The following is a 23,953-nucleotide window of genomic DNA, read 5'->3' as shown; positions in this document are numbered from 1 at the left end:
CCACCCACCACTTGAGAAAAAACTTCAGCATATGCGGAGGAGAGTGTGTGGTTTCCGGGTCAAGAAGATTCTCCCCAAAAAGAAAATAACCTATTCCAACATTTTTGCCTTGAAAAACCTCGTCGATAGAAGGGGCCTAATTGAGTCCGATATGACTTAGTAACTAAACCACCAACAAGGAAATAATCGTTTAGTCTGCAGTTTTTACTTAATTATCAGGGGAAAGCGCGCACGCAGTCCCCCACTACCACAAATTACGCAGTCGAGTTTCCCCCATTTGAGGAAATCGCAGAGGTCAACACACCCGAAGTGCAATGGGTGAGCCTCGCCCTGGGAGAACCACCTTCTTGATCATGGTATCTTCTCTGCCAGGTAAGTATGAGTTGATTGCCCCACTGCTCCCCGCACAGCCTTAGACACGTTCACTGTACACACACGCTGACTTTGCCGTTTCCCCGCAACTCTTCCACTATCCTCCACACCCTCTCCTTTTCCACGCCTCTCAGGCCCTCCAAATAACTCTTCTAAAAAAAATCCAACAAAATCTCAGGAAAATTTCCGTAACCGGGGAAGTGGGTCGCCTGGAACAGTACCACTTCGCTGCAAAATTTACATAAGCCAACCCCATTCAGGACCTCTAAGGCAGCGCCTCTCCTTCAACCCAAGCCCCGCCTCACCCCTGTCGCGACGACCAATGGCGAGTCCCCTGTGACGAGGAAGTGCGTCATGAGTTCATCAACCTTAGCAATCGACCTACTTACAACGATAGAAGAGACCTCGGACTTCTTTGGTGGTTCAGACTGTAAAACGTCTGCCCACAGTACGGGAAACCCGAGTTCGATTCCTGGGTCGGGAGGATCCCCTGAAAAAGGAAAGAGTAACCCCCTCCAGTACGCTTGCTTGGAAAATCCTATAGACGGAGGGTCCTGGTAGGCTACAGTCCATGGGGTTGCAAAGAGTCAGGCACGACTGAGCGGTATAACTTTCACCCTTTAAGTGAGACACAGACGGGTTTTATTTCTTTTCACTTTAAAATTTTTATTTTTTATTTGGGTATAGCCAGTTAACAATGTTGTGATAGTTTCAGGTGAATAGCGCAGGGACTCAGCCATACATGTACATGGACATACAGACGGATTTTGCCAGCCTCCTGGAGTCTGACTTTTCGTGCTGGATTGCACTCCGAGGAGAGAAATTTAGGGATCGTGTGTTACGCTGATGCAAAAGTTTTTAAGGAATAAATAAGTTGTAAAAGAGTGAATAGAAATAGTATGCTATGCTATGCTAAGTCACTTCAGTCGTGTTCGACTCTGTGCGACCCCATAGACGGCAGCCCACCAGGCTCGCCCGTCCCTGGGATTCTCCAGGCAAGATCACTGGAGTGGGTTGCCATTTCCTTCTCCAATGCATGAAAGTGAAAAGTGAAAGTGAAGTTGCTCAGTCGTGTCCGACTCTTAGCGACCCCATGGATTGCAGCCTAACAGGCTCCTCCATCCATGGGATTTTCCAGGCAAGAGTACTGGAGTGGGGTGCCATTGCCTTCTTCGAGAAATAGTATAGAGACAAAATAAAAGCATATGTATATTTCATGTGTATAAACATACGGATTTAGGGTTACATCTCAAAGTGCTACTCAGTGGACTTATTTTCTGTGCAGATGCTTCCTGTTTCATTCTCACGATATCCCAAGGACCATGCTTTCCTTTGCTTACCATACAGAATACAAGAAATGAGGATTCTGAAATAGAAACTGATGACTAAAATAAGGGCAAGAAAGATGACGTGCTTGCTTGAAGAGTGAGGTTTGTTTATTTGTTTTCTCTTACTGCATAAGACTGGGTTAGACCTGAGGGCGGAGAAGTGGGAGGCTGGAGAAGACAGCCAACTTGTGTTTTCCGCCCAGAGAGCAAGGGGAAATGGAGTAATTTGATCCTTGAGGTGCCTTTGGCTTAAGGGGGAAGGTGACTTCTGGAAAATCTTGGGGCGAACAGCAAAGGAACTCAGCACGCAGTTAGCTTCCAGGAAGAATCTTGCTTTCTTCCTCCCTTCCCCACCCCCACCCCCCAGCCCCCATTTCTCTCTCTGCACCCATCAGAAATAGACTCTGGCTCTTTTCATCTGACATAAACTTTAATCCAGGGCTAGTAATACCTTAGAGAATCTCCAGAAAACTGGAGAATGAATTTATACAAACTGGGAGGAATAAAAAAGGCTGATGAAAGCGAGCCCACAAACCAAATGGCAAGGACACAGGTGCCTTCTGCCGAGTGGCAAACCCTATGGCTTTGCAGCACTCACCCTGTTGGGCCTGGGCATAGACACCACCTGTAGGTCCATGCCTTCCGCTGCACCTGGCTGCTGTTAAACTGAAGATCTTGTGATGGGGGGATTCTTCTGTGGCCGTTGCCAGAAAGAATTTTCCCAGGGCCTAGTCCTTGTGTCTCTCACCTATTAAATGCTGGAGTAGTTGTTACTTATAGGGAGTGGCCAGTTCCTGGTAATAGATCCACATCTTAGCCCCTCGGAAAACTAAGTGTGTGATCCTCAGAAGTTGCAGAATATGGAAAATTCCTCATCAAGGGAAAGGGGGGTTCAGATAGTAGTTGCTCAGTATATAACAAAAGACCGCCCTGTAGCTAGCCCAGTGAAGAACATTATAAATTCAGTGCCCCAGCCCCTGAAACCCTGTGTCAAATAGACCAGGGATGCACAATCCTGTCTTGGAGCATACTCGACATTTATCCCTGAGTGCAAGAAAGCGAGGTTTCAACCTCTTATATGGGGATGGTTGGTACCTCATCCAGTATTATTTACATTTTCTACACTGAGAATTAAACAGTTTGAAAGTTTGCATTTCTGGGGATAGAGTAATTGGTCTAAAGCTATGGTAACAAATTCCCACCATAACTGGTTTTAAATATTCTTTATTCACCGAAGTCCACTGTAGGAGTTTCCTATTGCTACTGTTGCATGTTCCTACATATTTAGTGGCTTAAAACAACACACATTTCTTATCTTATGATTCTGGAGATCAGAAGTTCAAGATGCACCTCCCTGGGCTACAATCAATGTGACAGTTGGGTTGTGGTTCTTCTTGGAGATCCTAGGGGAGAATCTGTTTGCCTTGTCCAGCCTCTAGAAGATGCCCACATTCTACTCTCATAGGCCACTTTCATCTTCAAAGCTAGTTACAACTGATCAAGTTATTCTCACAACACATTATTCTGACACCAACTCTCTTTCTTCCCTCTATAGGGACCTTAGTGATTCCATGGGGTGCCCATCTCAAGATCTTTAATTTAATCACACCGCAAAGTCTCTTTTGCTATGTCAAGTAACATAATCACAGATTCCAGGGACCCAGATGTGACATCTTTGGGGAAGCATTAGCCTGCCACCACAGCCAGCCTCCTCAGTGACCACATTTCTGCTCCCCTCTGAAAGTCATCCAGGTGAAAGCAAGTCAGTCCACTCCCTCTTAGTGTCAGCCAGTCAACAGCTGTGCCCTGAGCTCAGGCACTAGAGTCAGAGAGAGAGAGAGAAGGAGAAAGTCTATGGGGAGAGGAATCTGAGTAGCCAGTGCCTGGGAAGTTCCTAGGGACTAGAGCTGGGAGCTGCAAATGCCTTCATGGGAGGAGAAGGCTGGGGAGGGTGTTAGGAACTGAATGTATATCACCACCACCCCACCCCCACCTAATTCATATGTTGAACCCTAATCCCTGTGGGGCTGTATTTGGAGAAAGCATTTTAAGGAAGATGTTGTTCAGTCATGTCCAACTCTTTGCGACCCCCCATGGTCTTCAGCATGCCATGCTTCCCTGTCCTTCATATCTCCTGGAGATTGCTCAAACTCATGTCCATTGAGTTGGTGATGCCAACCGACCATCTTGTCCTCTGTTGTCCCCTTCTCCTCCTGCCTTCTGTCTTTAAGGAAGTAATTAAGATTAAATGAGGCCATAGCCTTGGGGTTCTGATCTGATAGGATTAGTGTCCTTGTGAGAAAAGAAACCAGAGATCTTGGGCTCCTACCTTACCCCAGCTCAACCACAGAGAAGAAGGCTGGAGAGGACCCAGTGAGAAATCTTCTATAACATTGGCAAGCCAGGAAGAGTGTTCGCATCATAAATTGAATTGACATGACATGACATGAACATGACAAGAATCTTTATCTTGGACAACCAGCCTCCAGAACGTGTGAAACAGACTGATGGGTAAGCCACCCGATCTATGGTAATTTTGTATGGCTTGCCTGAGCTGACTAATCCAGGAGATTACTTAGCCGTTGGCCTAAGCATCTTCTCCTACCTGGGCCTTTGTGGAATCTGCCCCAGTTTTGTTCATTTCCTGTAATTAGTACTCACAGTCTGCTTTGGAATGAGAATTGATTACCTGGTTTAGGATTTTATATTGTAAGTTATTCCATGTAACAATAACCTGCACAAAGGAGTTGGGTTTTTGGGTTTGTTTTTTTGGGTTTTTTTTGTAAACAGTTTTTGCTATGCTATGCTACGCTAAGTCACTTCAGTCATGTCCGACTCTCTGCGACCCCATAGACGGCAGCCCACCAGGCTCCCCTGTCCCTCGGATACTCCAGGCAAGAACACTGGAGTGGGTTGCCATTTCCTTCTCCAATGCATGAAAGTAAAAAGTGAAAGTGAAGTCGCTCAGTCGTGTCCGACTCTTAGCGACCCCATGGACTGCAGCCTACCAGGCTCCTCTGTCCATGGGATTTTCCAGGCAAGAGTACTGGAGTGGGGTGCCATTGCCTTCTCCGTTTTTACATCTTCCCAAATATCAACCTGGCCTGTCTTGAGCAGCCGGATTGAGATTTTTGCAGAGTGACCCCATGAGCCCATGTGGCCTGCGTTTCCTCTTCTCCTGGGAGATTTCTGTGGTGTCGACTCTCCAGAGCCACAGACCAGGGTTTGGGTGCTGGTGAGGAATCTGTGGATAGCTCTAGAGAGACCTAGGCAAAAAAGAAAGAACCCCTAGAATCAGAGCATGTAAGGGGGCCCGGAGGGGGATGTGATAAGAGGCTGCTCTTATGGGAATCAAGGGGGTTGGAGGATGAAAGAGGTGGGTGGGCGTGTGTAACTGTCCACCATGAGGTCAGAAGAAGTTCAAGAGAGAGCAGCTGCCATTCTGGGACCAGAGACTAGAACCTTCTTTGCCATTCAGCCTCTGGTCATCCTCCTTACTCTGCCTCTGTTTTCCCCTCCTCCTACTTTAGACAAGGAAACGTATTATCCCTTAGAGCCTTCAGAAGGTAAGGCAGTCCTGTCGACATTTTGATATTAGTTTAATGAGAACTTTGTTGGCCTCCAACAAAGTTGGAGATAATAAAAGTGTGTTCTTTTAAGATAATAAAAGTGTGTTCTTTTAAGAGGCTAAACTCATGGTCACTTATTACAGCAGACATAGAACATCAATTCAATGTGTCTGTTACATTCACTTAAGAAGTTATAAGATGAGGACATAATGAACTGTATGGATCTGCAGGTTGTCTGCTGACAGGTCAAGCAATACTGGTACATGTTTGAAGCATTTCATTAGGTGTCTTTTTTCCTTTCCATTTTTTTCCCCTCAGGGATTCTCACCCTATTTCCTGCACATTGTACCGAACATGGTTCTCATTTACAGCAAATTGGAAGACATTGGTGATGACACAGGTGGATTTCATCTGTTTTAGAATGGGTTCTAACATGTAGAGGGAAATAATATAGTTGATGAAAAGTTAAATATTGTAGAATACTCCATCTTAAAGATACACTTTTTTGCAACTTTTTTTTTTCAATTAGGGTGAAGAACTACCTTTCAAAGGGTGAAACACAAAATAGCTTTCAGGAATTTTCCCCAAAAGTAATTTGTGATTTGATCCTGACCAGGTCTGAAATTTACATGATTCATATGCTGTTGTTTTTGTAAAAGCTTTGTCTACAAAATGAGGATTTTTAAAAGCATTACTTGAGTCCTCCATTAATTACTGATTATATGATGAATTCCTAGAAGCCCCAGAAACACTGGGATGAAGGAAAAATTTCTGGGATGCTTGAATCACCACAAGCAAAAGATACTCAGATTTTACTACTTTATCTTAAAGTAATAGTTCATAGCTTGGCTCACTTTTCACCCATTCTGCTGATTCTGCCAGTGAGTTCCTCTATAGTGACAGCCAGAGGTGCTGATGGAAAATATGTAATTAGCCAAGTGTAAAAAGCAGAAGTTGAGGTCATTCCATCTGTCAAAAAGGGGGCATGTCTCTCTGCCTCAGGGCTGAGTCTTTTGAAGGGTCCTTTTGTAATTGGTGGTAGTGGTGGTGAGTCTTTTTGTTCATGTTGTTGCTTGTTTTATTTTTCAACTGTTACTAGGAAATAATTGTGGAATGAGTGCTTGATTTTAATTCTCGAAGGCAAAAGAATGTAACTAAGGATATTTTCCAAGGAATGTTTGAAGATCTTCATGTTAATTTGTGGTTCAACTAATCTACTTTTTAATTAAAGATTTTTAATTAAAAGAGAATATATATATATATATATATATATATATATATATAGGTTTGAATCAGTGTTATAGAACAATGGGTCTTAAACTGTGATCTACAGCTTACCCACATCAAAAACTTATGGTTGTGCTTATGTGAAAAATTCAGACTCGAGGACTCCACACCAACTAAATCTCTGGGAAATGGAAGCCAGGAAGTAGCTTTTTAAATCACAACAGCTCATTCTAAGAGTCTCTAAATTTAAGAACCACTTTTTAATATTTTTAAATAGGAGATTAAAAGGCAAGACAGTAAATCATTCTTTTAAACTTAGACTTTAAGTGTTAGTGAGGTGAGCTCTTGGTGACAATTTGTCTTCCCTATTCTTCCCCACTCAGCCCTGGGACTGATGCTGAAATTAGAAATGAAGTAGGGGAAGAAAAACTTATTTCTTTATATATATATTTTGCTTTAATGGCCATCAAAAAGACTATTTCATTTCCTCTCGCCAACCCTGTCCACCAGTTATGTTAGTCTTCAACATACCCTTAGAGCAATGTGTATGAGTAAATATCCTACATTTGTTCACATATGCTCACTTTCTAAAGCACTGTGAAGACACAAGGCTTTAACACAGCTGGGGGCTGCTTACATATCACTTTAAATGATCACTGGTTTGCTTTACACAAGACTTTCAATAGGCTTGCTGCGGCTTGTAGTTCCCAAATCTCAAAGTGAAGTTAGGATGAACAAATAGGAAAGCGTATTTAAGAGTGATGTCAGTACACGTTTTGGAGATCTTAATAGAAGTAGAAATAGGAGAAGGGGACAACAGAGGACGAAATGGTTGGATAGCATCACCAACTCAATGGACATGAGTTTGAGCAAGCTCCAGGAGATGGCGAAGGACAGGGAAGCCTGGCGTGCTGCAGTCCATGGGGTCACAAAGAGTCGGACACGACTGAGCGACTGAACAACAATAGAAACAGGAGGTCTAGGCTAAACATGAGATGACATCTGGGAGTCACCACTCCCACCACATGAATTCAAAGAACTCAGGTGCTACAGTGTAGACTGATGCCCAGCCTGATGGTGACCCAGCTGTGCCGACCCCAAGTCAGGCAGTCAGGCCCCCCATGCCCACGCTGACCTGCAGGGTACCGCTGCTCAGTCCTGTGCTTTCAGATCTGCCAAGGAGCGCCAATGTGGGGACCACATGCTGCATTGTGGGGAAGCAGGTCCTGTTTCCCCTGAGCTGACCCTCTGAGGACAGGTGATGAGGCAAGAAATGTCTGTTGCTGGCTCCCACGCCCCCAGCGTGTTCAGAAGCAGTGTCACAAGGTCCTCTACGAACTATGTTTTCCTTAGTGCTGAGCTGTGTGCACTCTGCCTTGTTATTCCTCAACTGCAGGAAAGGCCCTCTGCCTTTCACCCTGCCCATGAGGCCACATCTCTGACTCCTTCCAGACCCTCCAGGAGGGGTGGAGGAGGGCCCAGATCCTCCTCAGCAGACAGGCAGCTGTGAAGAAGGGGCACAGGCCCATCCTTCCTGCTGTTTTAAGGACCTCTGGTGGCTTCGCTTCTTGCATGTCTCCTGGAAGGCAAGGGTCACAGGACTGGAGTGCATGGCAGGGCCCTTAGGGATTTCACCTGGAGACCAAAGTAACACAATGGAAGTAAGAGTCCATTATCAGGCCCTGCTGGTGGCTAAGAGGCTGGAGAGGGCTGAGTGGTGACAGAAGCCAGGATCGTGGTGAGAGCCTGTCAAGAGGATGAGCTGAAAGGAGGCGCTGAGGTCTGGAGGAGCAGCGGGTGCCACCAGGTTAGAGTGAAACCTTCCCACACCACCTGTGGTCAGATCTCAGCTCACAGCCACTGCACACCAGGTGGCCAGACTCTACGGCTCCCTCTTCAGGGGCCAGCTCACTCTCCAGTTCACTTGAGAGCAAGAGGATGGCTTTTGTCATTCCCTAGGGGAAAAGTGCTTAGTATGAAACATGTGCATACAGACACGATCTTCCGTAGGAAGTAGAGGATGTTTTCTAGACCGAGAATAGCTATAGAAGTTTGGGTTGGTGGGTCTGATTAGCTCTGTTCTCTCCACCTTCTCTCTTTGCTTCTGTAATTGGTGAATGGTATGGTCAGGGAGGAAAGGGGCCTGGGTGTACCCTCCCACCCCTGGAAATGTGACTGAACTGAGCCTGAAGCCTCTGGTGTTCTTCTCTAAGAACTCGGTTCTCATTGCAGAGCTGAGGTGTGGACTCCAGGCCCGGACTGTAGAAGTAAAAGGTGGAGCCTGTCCTGGGAAATGCAGGCAGGCAAGTCACACATTTGAGTAACAGAGGCTCTCTGCTCATTCTGTATCTCCAAACATCTTGTCCAATCCAGCAGAAGACCATGAGGAGCTCAACTCCTGAATGTAGAGCCTTGTGGGCCCTGTATCTGCTCCGTGTGGCTTCTTTGTGTGCATTTCGCATGCCCTAGGTGAGGTGTTCGGGAGGCTCTAGTCCCGAAATAGCTGCTGGTGCTGTGGTGTGGGTAAGACAAGGGTGTGGGGAAGGCCAGCCCCCCCCACCCCCGAAGTGTCAGCAACCTGGGGGAGAGTGCGGGCAGGAAGGCCACCACGGTGAGTGGCTGGGAGTGGCCCTACAGACCTGGCTCCACCACCTGCCAATCACAGGACCAGGGCGCAGAAGTCAGCAGGCAGCAAATGAGCAGCTTTAGGATGGATGAGAAGTCAAGATTCTGGGGACCAGACCTGAGTAGATCTGCAGTGAGGGGAGTTACTCTCTGAGCTCAGATACTGTCACAAAGGGAGGGGAATGGTCCTTGCCCCCTGCCTTGCTGACTGTAAAAAGCCAGGAGCGGAAAGCCTACCACAGTGTTTTGAAATCTGCAAAGTTCTTCCCAAGGACAACCTTCAGATTCTCCCTAAATATACCAGAAATGGGAGGCTCTGGGCCTCTCCTACTGCTTCAGTGGAGCTGAGCCTGTGTTCCAGCTGCTCCCGCAGGCGGTCGTTAATGCAAATGGACTCCTCCAGGCGCTGGTGCAGGTTCCAGATTTCACCAAGATGCTCCTCTAGCAGGTCAGCCCCTGCAGCCACCTAACAGGACAGGAGGAGGTGGGGATAGAGCACCCTGGTCACTAGTGGGGCCCACATTGGGGGTGGGGCTCGGCCAGCCAAATCCCTAACTATCACCATCCTCTCTCCCACAGATATCCAGAAGTTTAGGTGAGCTTGCTTGAAGAGCATACTGGCTTCAAACACAGGACAGGTGATGCTAAGCAAGCCCCAGTGGCCTCCTCCCATACAGGGGTCTGTATAAGGGAGTTGTAATACATGTACAGTGACCTGGGCAACTGGTAGGTGTAAGGGGTTCCCCATTGTCTAGAAAAATAACTGAAGCTTGTGGAACTCGGTCTAGACCCTAGACAGGTGTGACCTTTGCCTGAATTGACTTGAGGGTACTAGGGAGGAGCTCAATTAATCTTAACACCTCTCCTTGCACTGACCGTTCACTGAACATTGCTTAACAAGGAACACTGCCGTTCCTCCACCCTTAGAGAGAAGGCCCAAAGTAAAAGTGGGTATCTCATGGACTTCCCTGGTGACTCAGTGATTAAGAATATGCCTGCGAATGCAGGGGACATGAGTTTGATACCCAGAGCAGGAAGATTCCACATGCTGCAGGGCAACAAAGCCCATGCGTTCACCACAGCTAGTGAAGCTCTTGTGCTCTAGGATCCTGTCTCCATAACAAAAGAGGGCCCCACAATGAGAAGCCTGCACACGGTAACTAGAGGGGAACCTCCACGTGCTGCAACTAGAGAAAGTTCCTGCACAGCAATGAAGATCCAGTACAGCCAAAAATAAGAAATAAATAAATTTTTAAAAGTTAGTACCTCATGTCAACTCATCCTGTGTGGTTCATGATTGGTACTCAACAATTTCCTCAAATCACTTTTATTATGGAAGGAAGAAAGCTCACTCAACTTTTCCAAAGAGATCTGTGATGTGGTCTTTGTTTGAGAGGAGCAAAAATGATTGTACTGATGTCTGCTGTTTAATGTTTCAACTAACCATCCCTTGCCTCATCAAGGCCATTGCCTTTGGTTGCTAAAGTTTTGAATGTTTGCCATCTCCAGTCCTTCCAGCAGGTAATCCAGGTAAATTTGCTTTTCCAAAGGAGATTGGCCTAGTCTATGTCCTGTTATTTGCAAAGAGACCTTAAAATGCCTTTTCTTAGCTCTTCTTCCTCCAACATCCTAACTAACCTTGATTTGGAAATGCCAATTCAGTGTCAGTCACAGTTACCTACTACTCCATAAACGGCTGCCCCTGGGTTTGCATAAAAACATCTCTAGTGTGACATTATCTTTGTCTGTATGGCAATGAAGTAGGAATCCAACAGCTGATTAGAGAGTTGGAAAAAGCACCCCTAAGAAAAGAAAAAAAGATTCAGGAAAGAGCAGTGGGTGGGGTGCTGATGACCAACTCCATCAAATGCTTCATTTTGCCTGGACACAGCCTTTTCTCTGCTGTTGGAAATGGGCTGCATCTCAGCATTCACCTGTGTGGCTGCACCTCTCCACCAGGTGGAGACCAGGGAGCTAGGAGTTAGAAGAGTGTGAACTGGGTTTGTACACGGGGCATGTTTAAAGGGTGAGGATCTGTGTAGCAACAACCCCACTTCCTGTAATTACTCTTGATGATGGAAGAATGTTCTGCAAATGTTGGCACCTGGCATTCTGGAAGGGTCTGGGAGTGGGCTGCGAGGGGACCAGGGTGCAGGGACTGAGAAGGATGTGACTGTGAGAGCACAGAGGTAGTCACTGACTCTCTCACAGCCCTGCTCCGCCCCGAGGCCCAGGGTGGGGAGGACGAGGGGTGCACTCGGAAGGACTTGGCACTGCTGGGGCCTTTGCTTTACCTCACTCTGTGAGCAGGGACTAGAGGAGAAATGCAAGAGGAGGCCCTGGTAGAAAAGAGGTGGGTCCTAAATGAGACTTCATTTCACAGGCTGACCTACTCAGCTTCGTGTTTACCTGTGGGTTTGGAGTGAAGCTGGCACATGGAGGAGCCTGAGGATAGGTCTCCAGTTATGCTCACTTCCTGAGGTCTCATCACGTACCACTGGCCACTGCTGCCCAGTTCTGTCCTGGAAGAGAGTGGGGCTGGGCAGGGTTGGCACCATCCTGCAAAGGAGACATTTCCCCTTGAGAAGTCACCTTGACAAGGGACTTGCTTTACTTAAGCTGAGTCATGCTTGTTGCTGCTAGGTTTTCAAGGTCTTCATTCTAGGCCATTTGTTTAATGTTGGCACTTTTTCCTTCATGAAAATCTCCCTGGAGTTTTTGTCTGAAATGCAGTTTCTCGAGTCTTATCCCCAAGTTTATAACAGGCCCCATAGTGTCTCTGGTGTAGATTTTCTATACTCTGCAGCTGGCACCCAGGGATTGGGGCCTGTCTCCTGTTTGATATCACAGTTAGTCATCCAAGGTTAGTACTATTTCTCTATTTCACATGCTACATTCTTCTCCACTATACACGAGATCCATGTGCCCAAAGAGGGCAATGAAATCACCATGGAAAGCAGACTTGGTATTTTGGTGGAGTTGGAATGTGCATCTTGGACTTCTGCCACCAGGGCTGTGCTTTCATGGTTTTCACATGGACACAGGGTAGGATGGATGGAGATAGGGTAGGGAATAGAAGACCTCAGTAAGAGCTAGTGATTCCTGGTGACTAGTATTGATCTGCTTGACAAGTACTTACTGAATGTTCCCTGTGGCAGGCTTTGAAGAGGCTCTGGGGAGGAGGGTTGACTAAGGCACAGAGGGCGCCCGGCTCTCAGGAATATGGCCTCTAGTACAGGAGCCAGATGTTTTACAGATAATCACATCTAATTTTTAAATAAAGACTGTGATGTATTTAATATTCATACATTTCTTGGTCCCATTGTGTCCACCAAGGTGGAAAACAGAGTATAAATATAGGACTATTAGAAAGAGATTGGCTTCCCTGGTGACTCAGATGGTAAAGAATCCACTTGCAATGCAGGAGATCTGAGTTCAGTCCCTGGGTCAGGAAGATACCCTGGAGAAGGGAATGCCGAGTCTAAATAAAGGACTATTGACAGAGATGAAATTTTGAGGGAAATGTCCGTCAGGTATTTTTATTTTATGAAGGGAAATAAGTAAGTTTGATCAAATATCCCCTGAAATTTAGCCATGAGTTCCTGGTGCTTTTGGATACAAACGCTTGTAGTCAAGGTTTGTGCAGCAGCTCTGCTGCATAAGGGCGTGGGAATTTAGGTGAAATCTCCATATCTCTCTGGGCCTCAGTTTCCTCATCTGTAAGATAAGGTTATTCAAATTCTCCAAATTCCTTTCCTGCTGACTTTTTCCTGAGTGCAGGAGAGACTGAGATGCATGTTAAGTGTGCACTGGGATCTGCAGCCAAGACCAGACCTTGGTTCCATCTCTGTGTGTCTCCCATAGGAGCCTCAACTGGGCACATACACTGGAAACACAGAAAGGATAGAGGGGATGGAAGAAAGGAAATCAGCAGGTTTGGAGGATGAGAAAACCCAAAGAAAAGCAAGGTAATGGTCGAAGAGCTGTTTGCCAAGGGAGGTGAGGACAAGGACAAGCTGAGCTTGGAAAGTACAACAGGAATTGAGGAATGCACAGCATCATCTAAGTTCTCAAGGAGCAACCTGAGCTGAGCAGGAAGGACCAGGAGAGTAACTTAATCCACAGTGAACTTGTGCACCTGCCAAGGAGATCCACACGATGGATCCAGTTGGTTTATACTGCTGGGAGCAGGATGAGGTTTATACTGCTGGGAGCACCAATTCCAGGAGGAAGACGATGGGACCATGAGACTCTGCACGAGACCCCCAGCCTGAAACTTGGAAGGGCCCACACGTGGATGTCCTCCAAGTAAGGGTGCAATAAGGTGGATAAATGGTGTTTGGAGAAACATTAGAGAGCTTCATTCTTATCAGGGGCCAGGATAATGGGACTCATTTCTGAAGCAGAGATGATAATAATATTCTTCTGCATTTACAATTTTGAGGCTTTACACACATCCTCTCCTAACTATGTGTTGAGTGCTTAATGTGCAGACAAGGAAGAGCATGTATACTGTTCCATTTTATAAATTTGTTAAAAAGGCAAATTCATCTAAACTAGCTGCTTGGGGCTAAGCGTTGAGCGAGTGATGAGCTGCAAAGGGGAACAAGGAGAGTTGTGACTGATGGAAACACCCTGCATCGTGATGGTAGCTGTGGTTTCCATAGTGTATACATCTATCAGAACGCATGTAGTTGTATAGTTTTAAATGGTGCCGTCAAGAGGATTCATATAAAAATCTACCACATTTCTCCATACCAGCAGGATTAGGAAATGAAATTCAATAAAACATAATAGAGATAAACATCCATGATCATTTAATGCTTAAGAATACAGACTGATGACTCCTGAAAACTACTGCTGAGAGAATTAAAGAAGACCTAAATAAATAGAAATATATGTTATATTTGTAGATTGGAAGACAATATTTTTAGAATGTCAAATCCTTGTTATTCTCAATAGTATTGCACCTGGCATTTGGGGGGAGGTATATTTTGCAGGCTAATTATAACATGTAAATGGAAATCAAAGTATCTCAATTAGCCAAGACATACTGAAGGAGAATTAAGTTGGAGGATTTACTCTACTAGATTTCAAAACTCAGGTTAAAACACAGTGATTAAGACAATATACTGGTTTAAGTAAGCAGAACACAGATTGATGAATGAAAGAGGAGAGACTGAGTAAGTAACCATATCCAGTTTTTTAATAAAGTCACCAATATGCATCACGGGGTAATGATAGACTTTTCTGCAAAATATCTGTTGTGAAAAACAGTATCAAGTGAGACATTATTAATGTATTTCGGAAGTTTTTTGTAGAAATGCATTATAGGTGAAGGAAACAGCTACTTGGAAGAATCTGGCACAAGAATGAACTGGAAAATGTGGGATGGGGTTTCGGAGTAGAAGAGACGCTACCTGGGTGTGTCTCCAGCCCTTACAGCAAGGGGGTCTTGGCCTGTTAGAGACCCTCTCTGTGCCTCAGTTGCTTCATCTGCAAAGCAGCAGAGAGTTATGTTTTTGGCACCAGTCCATTTTGAACACTAGAAGTACCATAAATGAAATAATCATCCCTCGAATCATGAGGGAAGTCAATGAAATCAGTGGGTAAGACTAAGTGCACACCTGAGGACCTTTAACAAGTAGATTCCAGGTCCCACCTCAACTCGCTGAATCCCAGTTGCTACAGTGAGGACTGTGCCTTGTTTGGGTACTAACTCTCCCAGGTCATTCTTACAGTGATCGGCTTGGGGACAGAACAACTGAGCTGCATACCTTTTACCCCAAACACAGAAGGAGGACAGAGCAGAAGCACAAGGGTGTTTCCAGTCCCGTGACTAAAGCAGAGAACTATTGGAAGACTCTAGCATTGAAGGACTAGGCCCATCTGACCCCATTTTACGCTTGTCCAGTGTACAGCAGAGACACAAGTCCTTGGGGACACATGCCTGTGGCACCTGATATCCACCTTGAGGAAAGTGAGAGCCCTAACTTTAAATTCAGTCTGGTTTGAGTGAAAGCTAAATTCACCCTTGTTTGCTCATTGATGGGACCAATCTTCTCCAAGCTGCCACTTTCTAAAAAATAAATCGTATTGCTATAAATGCAAACTTCAGCGAAGATGTTTGTTAGAAAATTTTATAAACACTCAAGCCACCTAACAAGAAACCAGAAAGTTAGCCAGAGCATTCAGTTTCAGGAGAGTTCGGCCCAATAGAGCACAGTCACTGAGAGAAAAGATCCTTGAGGTGAAGGGAAGTGATCCTTTCTGTCCTGGGACGTCCTGCTAACCTCAGTGGGCTGGGCAAGCAGCTGCCCGTTCTAACAGATGGTATTCTCAGGGGGCGCTAGTGGTAAAGAACCCGCCTGCTAATGTAGGACACGCAAGGCACACAGTTTTGATCCCTGGGTCAGGAAGATTCCCTGGAGAAAGAAATGGCAACCCACTCCAGTATTCTTGCCTGGGAAATTCCATGAACAGAGGAGGCTGGAGGGCTACAGTCCATAGGATCACAAAGAGTGGGACATGACGGAAGCAACTTAGCACAGCACGCATTCTAACAGACGGGCTGCTCTTGCCTCCAGATGGCGACTGGTGTCCTGAAACACATAAGCACTCAGGAAGTCTTTAGAAGGGCCCAGCCATCACTTCTGCTATTGCTCAGTGCACAGAAATGGTTTAGTTGAGAAAAGGTAGGGCTCTAGGAATAAAGTCAGGTCACAGAGAAAAAGAGGAGTATGAAATGGGACAAAGGCAGGATAAAAACAATAGGTTTCTCCTACCTACAAAATGCAAAGCAATAGCTTACTTGCCTTGATATAGTGTTTTTTTTTTTTTTAATTTTAACTTCGGTCAAATAAATTTTTTTATGTACCTCTTATACAATGATGTCACCTTGAATGGTTATGATGAAAGAAAGTATCATAATATGTGTGAAATGCCTGGCATGGTATCAGTCAATGAACTACACCTGTTATATACTTCTGTTAGCATGGCAAAATTCATCCCTGTTTGACCTCAAGTCAGATACATTTTGTGAGCTTTTCTGGTTTCATCACAATAAAAATGAAGAAATTTAACACATTTTTCTTTCCTCCACAGAATGTCAGGCCCCACAGCACCGGAAAATAGATTTCCTTAGAGCCTTTGCTGAATTTCACACACCATCATTAAGCATTGTAGTTGGAGGACTGTGTGGGGATGTGGGGAAGACAAGCTTTCAGAAGTAGTTGTTCCAGTTTTGTATCTTTTCCCTTAACGTGAACAATGCTCAGCGGCCTGTTGTCACACCCATTTCACCTTCCATCCAGGTTAGAACAGCTAAACTGAAGAGATGAATGCTCTAGGGGTTCCCCAAGTCTCAGACTCACAAGACGCGGGCAGCAAGAGATGCTGAGGAAGGGAGGAGTTGCTTCAGACCATCACTATCCGAGGGCCTGCCTATCTGTCTTTCCTCAAACTCAGCTTCTATGTCACTGAACACAATGCTTATGTTCACTTTGGATCATCATGATCCCTGACCTATGACCTTGAACTTAACCATGCTCTGTTTTTGGAATACAACCACAGGTCAATGGCATGAGGAAAACTCAAAGAGATGGATCAAACTGTGTGCCACGAACACTGCTCTGGAAGCCTGGTCTGTTCAGTATGTGGGTGAACTGAATGGACACAGAACAAGAGCACGAGGCTGTCACATCTTTCCTAAGCAGACAGGCACCCCATGTACTCAGTGGCTCAGTGGTAAAGAATCAGCCTGCAGTGCAGGAGACACAGGAGATGTAAGTTCGATCCCCTGGAAGAGGGCATGGTGACCCACTCCAGTATTCTTGCCTGGAGAATCCCCATAGACAGAGCAGCCTGATGGGCTACAGTCCTGGGATCGCAGAGAGTCAGATAAGAATGAAGTGACTGAGCTCAAGCACACCATGTTTTCAAGGATGTACACATGAACTCTCTTAGTCACTTTGACAGCTTGGAAAGAGCTCTTGTGAGGCTATAATGAAATACATAAGTGAAAGTATGAAATGTGGTGTTTAGTAACATTTAAAAACAAATCAAATAGAACAACCCAGACCCAGAGGAAGAATTTAGAAAGTAGGAATGTCGAATTTAAGTTTATTCTGAAGCCAACATGCTGCCCAGTAAAGAGAAGACATTGACATAACAACAGGATGCAGCAAAAGAATACTGAGATGGGACAGAAAATATTTTAAAACTTATTTAATCACTTAATATTGTACTCTGATTTTTATCCTACAGTTTTTAGGACACAGACTAAACTGGAGAAGACCCACAGAAGAAGTTCATGACAGTCTACAAGTTTGATGTCCTTCACTTGTGAAAAGCCTTAAGATCTGTTTAAAGAGAAGATGAAGTGATATGGTTTTCCCAGTAGTCACGTATGCATGTGAGAGTTGGACTATAAAGAAAGCGAGTGTCAAAGAATTAATACTTTTGAACTGTGGTGTTGGAGAAGACTCTAGAGAGTGCCTGGACTACAAGGAGATCCAACCAGTCCATCCTAAAGGAAATCAATCCTGAATATTCATTGGGAGGACTGATGCTGAGGCTGAAACTCCAATACTTTGGCCACCTGATGCAAAGAACTGACTCATTGGAAAAGACCCTGATGCTGGGAAAGATTAAAGGTGGGAGGAGAAGGGGACGTCAGAGGATGAGATGGTGAATGGCATCACCGACTCAATGGATGTGAATTTGAGTGAACTCCAGGAGTTGGTGATGGACAGGGAGGCCCGGTGTGCTGCAGCGCATGGAGCTGCAAATAGTCGCACATGACTGAGCGACTGAAATGAACTGAACTGAACTGAGGTGATTTTATGACAGCCCGACAGAAATTAAGACGTGCTGGCAAAGTATTTCTCCCATGAATATTTTTATACACAGAAGAATGAACAGTGAGAGCTCAGCTTTGATAGTTTTTGGAAGGAGATGGATCAGTGGTATCTAGACATGTGTAGTGAACATCAGAGTGGCTGCTGAGGGCTTGGGTGCTATCAGTGGTGATGTTCACAAACGGTCATGGCCTAGGCACCTAGAAGGCAGGGGCCCCCAAGATTCCACGAACCCCTCCCCCTACCAGTTCTGTTATGGCAACTCCAGACGGTTACCTAGCACGCTGGGTCCCCCTCCTTCACTGCTGTCTGAGTCTGAGCCCCACACAGCACCTTTGGCTCAGAGCTCTGGCATCTTCAACTTCTTTTTGTGGTTGAAAACCCTCTAGTTGTTCCCAACAGTAAGTCAAGAATTCCGGTTTTTGTCATCCTTCAGTGCTGATTAAACCTATGTGATTTTGCTTGTCTTTAATCCCCCATATATTGGGTGTCTCCTCCCCACCCTTGGCTTCTACCCCTTCTACTACATGTCACCATGGCAGTATGTCTTCCCTCTTTATCGGATCTGAGGGCAGAACGTACCCTCACGGAAATCAACCAGGAGCTTAGGTGGCAGCTGGCAAAGTACAAGCAGGACTTCAGGGACCTCACAGAGAAATTCCTCATATCCCAAGCTACTTCTTACTCCCTGGCCAACCAGCTACAGAAATACAGTAAGTCTTCGAGGCCATGATCACCAAAGCAATGAACGATCACTGTCTTCCCTCCAAGACACTGTAAGTCTCCACGACTGGTCTCCTTTTCCCTTCGTCATTTTGAGTTCCATTCTGACCACAATCCGGGAAAGGTAGTAGTGGCTCTTTTGCCTTCGGTTTCCTGAGGCTGGGAAAACTGGGGCACAAGGAGGCGAGGCCTTTTCCAAGTTTGCAGTGATGTGTAGGGTGAGATGAGAGTTAAAATCCCAGACAGTGATTCCTGGTGCAGGCACAGGAGTGCCTGTGTCTCTCAGGAGCAAGCTAAGCTGTGTGGACTGGAATCTTTTCTGTTCTGTATCGGATCCTGCATGCCTCTTGGCTAAACCTCTGGGCCTAATGAACTCCATCAGTTCGAGGTTCCCTGAGGTTCCATTGGCAAAGCCCTGTGCCAGTTACACTGGAGTAACGTGTGGTTAGACACTGTAAGAAGGAGGGGATATGATTTAGAGGAGCTTAAGGATGAGTGTGCTTCTCACTGAAACCATGGTTTCTGTGAAGCCATCAAGACAGAGACTCCCTGGTGAGAAGGAAGCTGTGCTTTCTGAGTGTGCAGGTTCTCCTTCCTGAGTCCAAGAAAGCCATGTGACTCTGTGGCAAGATTTAAGGTGTTTCTGATGAAATCAGACAATCTGCCCTTTCCTCCCTCTCCCCACTTGAGCTGGTGAACTTTGGTGATACAGGTGGACCAGGAGTCCAGGGGAACCTGAGTCTGTGCTATAAGATGTGTGACCAACATGAGGATGATGGTAAGTGGGGGAGAATACCAGCCCCAGTGAAAACCCAGGCAGACGGTGAGGAGTCCTTTGCACCCACAGTCAGCCTGGCAATTGGAATCATTTTTGCGTGTTCAGTAAGAGGGGCCTGGCATAAGGAAAGAAGTCAAGACCAGGGTACATGCACAGCAAGGGCATGAGAGGAATCTTGACAAGTGTGTCTGTGTCACTTTCCTATAGTCATTTTCAATGAAGCGATGAGGGCGTCAATGACAAATGACGGACACAGAGACAAGAGGTAAAGCCTCCTATTTAAGAACGTGAAATGATGAGCTTTGGGGAAAGGACAAACTAAGTTTTATTTACATCGCTCCTTATGATAGTAACAAAATTCTAGGAAAGAAATTGTGAGGCTGGTGAAGAAGAAATGTCTCACCAGGACCCTGGTGTGGAGGTCACCAGAGCACAGTGGAAAGACGTGGACTCCGGGCCAGGCTTCCTGGGCTCACCTCCCTGCTGGGAACCTTCCTGTGTCTCTGTTTCCTCCTGTGCCTGTGTGGTGCTGTAAGAGTAAGTAGTGTTTGAGTTGGAGTGAGTGCTGAGTAAATCTGATGAAGCCCTGACAGTCGTGCCCGGCTCAGTGTAAATACACTTAGTTCATAGCTCTACTGTTCCTAATAACACAGACTTTCTCAGTGTTTGGCATATCTCTTTAGGTCCTTTGGGTTCATGTATTCTATTTCACACAAGTGTGTCCAGGCGAGTTTTATACCTTGAGACCCTTGTTCGTTCCTGAAATCCCAGCATGAGGGAACCAGCGGTCCTGTAGTCCTAGGGGCCTTCCCGACCACACAGGAATCGCCACCCCAGGCCCTGCTCAGGGTCCCACCTAAGAGGCTGCAGGTCTTGGTTCAGTGGCCCAGGATTCAGGGTCTATCTCAGGGGATGTGAATTCTGACTTTGTCAAAAGGCAGTTCATCCTGTCTGTTTACCTTCTGTGCCTAGGAGCTTCTCTTTCCTCACCTCTACAATGGGGAGTAACCTCGGTTCAGACGCTGAGGAATCAGATGTGGAAATCTCTCCATTGAGACTGGAGAAGGAGTTACATCCAGCACTGAGGTGGCCCGTCCTCCTCCCTTGAAGGCCGTGACCACAGCAGCAAGGCCAGCTTTCCCTGAGGCAGTGTCTCTCTTTCCTCAGAGTGTGAAGCGTGTAAGGACATCGTTGAATCTGTGCTGGGGGAGAAGCTGCTGTTTGAAGTGCGGAGGCCAGCAGAGAAGCTGGCAGAGAAGCCAACGCTTGATGAAAGGCTGAGGTAAGAAGGGCAGGGATGATCACGGTGAGCACAGGGCACAATATTATAAAATAGGTGGAGAACACCAGTTGGGAAATTATGGATTCCAGTTGTATTCAGGAAGTAATTTACTTTGCTTTTACATAAACTACTGACTTGAATCTCATCGTGAAATTCACTACATTCAAGTGAACCGGGGGCACTTGGCTCATTCACAATGTTGTGCCATCGATACCTTATTTGCCTTTAAACCACACCCCCTCCTGACTGACCACATCCTGAAATCCTTTCTTGACCCTGTCGTTCTTACGTTCTTTCCAATTCACACCAGCTACACCTGCCCACACTCCATATCTGGCTGTGGGCCATTCACTGGACAGTACTTTGTGTTGCCACATGAAAAATACAGAAAACACTTTGTGTATTCTTAATGAAAATGGGCATGGCCGAGTGAGAAACCGAAGAGACATCTTCATGGTGCAGGTTTAGGAAGACATTGATGCATGCATGAGCGCTCAGTGGTGTCTGACTCTATGACCCCATGGACTTAGCCCACCAGGCTCCTCTGTCCATGAAGTTTCCAGGCAAGCATACTGGAATGGGTTGCCATTTCCTTCTCCAGGGAATGTTCCCAACTCAGGGATCAAAGCTGCCTCTCTTGTGTTTCCTGAATTGTCAGTCAGATTCTTTACCAGCTGAGCCACCAGGGAAGACATAAGGTTATCTTTACACAAGGACAAGATGAATGAAATGTCACGAAATCTTACAGGAGTACTTTCTGATACAGAGGAAACCTTTGTTTACCTTCTTTCTCTTTGACACAGGCCAGTCATCACATACGGAGTAGGAAATGGCAACACACTCCAGTATTCTTGCCAGGATAATCTGATGGGCAGAGGAGACTGGTGCACTATAGTCCATGGGGTCACAAGAGTCGGACACGACTGAGTGACTGAGCCAGTCATCAGATATGTGCCAGAATTCTGTTTCGAGGTCTCCTTGGGGATGCTCTCACAGAAATCCCTAACCGTCTTTCATCTAACTCTTTGCCTTTTACACTTGCATCTTCTGTTCCACCTAGGACATGTGGCACACTAATTCGCAGTCAGGCAAGAGAGCTGACCCAGTTACGGCAGACACTGCAGGATGGGAAAGATGACTCTGTCCTGCTCAAGCAGCACCTCAAGGACCTCCTCACCCACAATGGCCCGGACGGCCACCAGGGGCAGGGCTTCCGAGAGAGCCTGTCTGAGGGGTACCGACTGGCCGAGTGCCTTGCCTGCAAGCTCAGCCCAGGTGAGGGGGCCACAGACCCTGAGAGCACGGATCCTCTCCTAGGTCCCCAGTTGATAAGGTGAACACCTCCACTAGGAATGTTTATCAGCTTTCCTGTTTCATGTCCTATTTGGGGCTATGTAGGAGCAGGATTGTCTAAGAGGACAGAGGAGAAGTGCACAGGGTGGAGGTCATCGTATCCCAACGGTCTGCTTCCTTCCTGATGGACCATGGCCACTGGGGCAGGAGGAACATCCAGCCAGCATTAAGGCACAGAAAGGAGGAGGTGACAGGAGGCAGCTTGTTAGAGTCAATAGAGCCCTAGACAAAGCTTGAAGTTCCCAGGTTCCAGGCTGAGTGCTGTGTTCATAACTATGTGAGAATGATTGCTTTTCCTCATGTTAGTAACTGTTCTCATCTGTAAAATGGATGAAATAATCTGTTGATGGTAGCTGTAGTGATGAAATTTTGGAATATTTACAAATACACTGCAGAAAAAAGAAAGCCCTTCACTTTGTGGTGTTGGATAAGGTACTTGATAGAGTTGGACTTGGCATTGGGAAAATGGTTTAAACTGGAGCACTCACTTTCCATAGAGAGACTTTCCCAGATAACACGTAAAAGCCACCTTGAAGAGCCAGGATGTTCCCAGACGGAGGGATGTGGGACATGGTTGTTCTCCTTCAAGAAAGGAGGGCATCTTGTGAGACCTGAGAAGGTTTATAGAGGCTGTGTCTTTGGCAGAATTTGTGGCAGGATGGATAATACATTTGTAGAAGTGGAGATGGAAGGTGGACAATGTGAGGTGATATAAGGAAGAAAAGACAATTTAAATGTTTGCCCAATTTCAAGCAGAGGGTGTCCTGAGGATGATCTACCAGTTTAGAAACAGACTGCCTGCTGGATCAGAAATCCATGCTTGGGCAGTTGTTTAAAGACAATGCATTAAAACTTCCGTACAGTACTAACTCATACGTAGCTATTTATGACTCTGTGACCATATGAGTCCCTGTGTTTGCAGTGGGTGAAGTTACTAGAAGCTGACTGGACATTTCTGATTTTGTTTGCAGAAATGTATGAAGATGAAGACGATGAACAAGCACAAGAAAAACTAACCCCCAGGTAACAATTAACTATCAGTTCAGTTCAGTCACTCAGTCATGTCCGACTCTTTGTGACCCCATAGTCTACAGCACACCAGGCCTCCCTGTCCATCACCAACTCCCGGAGTTTACTCAAACTCATGTCCATCGAGTCGGTGATACCATCCAGCCATCTCATCCTCTGTCGTCTTTCTCCTCCCTCCTTCAGTCTTTTGTAGCGTCAGGGTCTTTTCAAACAAGTCAGCTCTTCGCATCAGGTGGCCAAAGTATTGGAGTTTCAGCTTCAACATCAGTCCTTCCAATGACTATTCAGGACTGATTTCCTTTGGGATGGATTGATAGGATCTCCTTGCAGACCAAGGGACTCTCAAGAGTCTTCTCCAACACCACAGTTCAAAAGCATCAATTCGTCGGTGCTCAGCTCTCTTTATCGTGCAACTCTCACATCCATACATGACTACTGGAAAAACCATAGTCTTGATTACATGGAACTTTGTTGGCAAAGCAATGTCTCCACTTCTCAATATGTTGTCTAGTTTGGTCGTAACTTTTCTTCCAAGGAGTAAGTGTCTGTTAATTTCATGGCTGCAGTCACCATCTGCAGTGATTTTGGAGCCCCCCAAAATAAGTCTGCCACTGGTTGCACTGTCTCCCGATCTATTTGCCATGAAGTGATGGGACCAGATGCCATGGTCTTAGTTTTCTGAATGTTGACCTTTGGCCAACTTTTTCACTCTCCTCTTTGACTTTCATCAAGAGGCACTTCAGTTCTTCTTCACTTTCTGCCATAGGGGTGGTGTCATCTGCATATCTGAGGTTATTGATATTTCTCTC

The 23,953-nt window shown here is 46.0% G+C and overlaps 1 non-coding gene across 1 annotated transcript; it reads right to left on the bottom strand.

Moving 5' to 3' along the window:
• Positions 1-216: 216 nt before the first annotated feature.
• Positions 217-380, bottom strand: LOC112585885. The gene has a single exon (XR_003110458.3). It is a non-coding gene; the product is annotated as a U1 spliceosomal RNA (small nuclear RNA).
• Positions 381-23,953: the final 23,573 nt, after the last annotated feature.

The sequence above is a fragment of the Bubalus bubalis genome, chromosome 6 (genome assembly GCF_019923935.1).
Source record: "Bubalus bubalis isolate 160015118507 breed Murrah chromosome 6, NDDB_SH_1, whole genome shotgun sequence".
Classification (NCBI taxonomy): domain Eukaryota; kingdom Metazoa; phylum Chordata; class Mammalia; order Artiodactyla; family Bovidae; genus Bubalus; species Bubalus bubalis.
The sequence above is the reverse complement of the archived record's forward strand: the minus strand, read 5'-3'. Positions and strand labels throughout refer to the sequence as shown.